The sequence below is a fragment of the Oncorhynchus masou genome, chromosome 26, assembly GCF_036934945.1.
Source record: "Oncorhynchus masou masou isolate Uvic2021 chromosome 26, UVic_Omas_1.1, whole genome shotgun sequence".
Taxonomy (NCBI): Eukaryota; Metazoa; Chordata; class Actinopteri; order Salmoniformes; family Salmonidae; genus Oncorhynchus; species Oncorhynchus masou.
In genome coordinates this window covers 9,039,401-9,040,946 of record NC_088237.1, presented here as the reverse complement: position 1 = coordinate 9,040,946, position 1,546 = coordinate 9,039,401, and positions in this window count along the sequence as shown.

Genomic DNA, 1,546 nt, shown 5'->3' with positions numbered 1-1,546 from the left:
CGCTGCGCTTTGGGTCTCCTCACTACGACGATCGTGACAGTTGGGCCTAAATGAGCTCAACCACTTTTCAGGTCTTGATTGAGTAAATGGACGTATGTAAATCTGAGAACAAAAACGTGTTTTCTGAAAAACTGTGTGGGACCAGCCTTAATGCGAATGAAGCCATTCTGTATTGCTTTAATTTTCAGTGTTGAAGGACAAGTACTTCAGTAATTAAAGTCAACATTGCAAACGCAATGAAACTACAGTGTTGGGGAAGCAACTCTGAAAATATAGTTTACCCAAGCCATCAATTACTTCACATTGGATGAAGTTAAGCTACAATAAGGAAAAATATAGTTACTTAGCTAAAGTGAATTTGAAAAAATAGTTCACTACATCCAAATTACTTAGTTAAAAATCATATCTAAATCTGAAAGGTCACAGACTACATATTGCAAGAACAGATCACTCTGGAGTCAGATGTTAAACAATGTGTAGTGAGAATTCGGCACACAAAATGTGTTTCGACTGAGAATTAGACAGGTCTGATGTCAAAAAAAGAAAGAATTCTCGCCTTCACCTACATTTCCTTTTCTTATTGCAACAAAGTAGTGTGTAGTTCCAGTAGTTAGCTACACTGCTACACGGCAATAAAGGTCATTCATTACTGAAAACACTACCAAGATTAAAATGTTGTTCAACTACCACCAAGGTACTGGAACATGTCATTAAATTACTCGTTAAGCTACATGTAGTTCACTATTCCCCAACACTGTAACTATGGTGTGTAGTGATTATGTGGTGTCACTAGTGTTTGCTATAGAGTGTAAACTGAAGTTTCAATCTGTAGAGGGCCACACAAGACATTAGTGTTGTTTCTAAAAACAATGGTTCAACCCCACTTGAATGATGTGTCAACACATTTTGTGATTTCAGTAACTGTTTCAAAATTGTGTTCTCGTGAATAACCAGAAGGAATGGGTGTGTTCTATGTGCAGCTATGATATTGGCTGTCTATATAATTATGACATTTGTATTAATGTATAATTGTAGCTAATAATCACTTGCTAAAAACTACAACACTCGTCCTAAACATAAAAGCATACTTTTAATCACTGGGAAAAGCTAGGTTTTATTCGCTTTCTGGCTTGTAATTGTCCTTGGGCTTCCTGAATCACATGTCATGTCTGCCAAGAGGCTCAGCAGCAGCCATGTTGACATCCACTGAACGATTGGACGAGTAGCTCTACGTGCAGAAAGACTTCCCTAACAATAGCCAATAGGGGATGGAGAATGTCCCTGACAGCCCATGAGACATTGACGAGACACCTGGCCATGGACTGTAGTGCATGGCTAACCCGTGCCCCGAACAGAGGTGTGATCACCTGTTCCCCTAGCACTACGACTAGTCCCACTATCAACACCTGTGTGCACACAGGTAGACAGGTGAATTAAATGCAACCAGAATATGGGTAATGTAGACTTAATGTAATATATTTTTAAATAACTGAGTTCTAGTTATTCATCTGAATATACCCATGCACATCATTATCCCTTGGGGAGC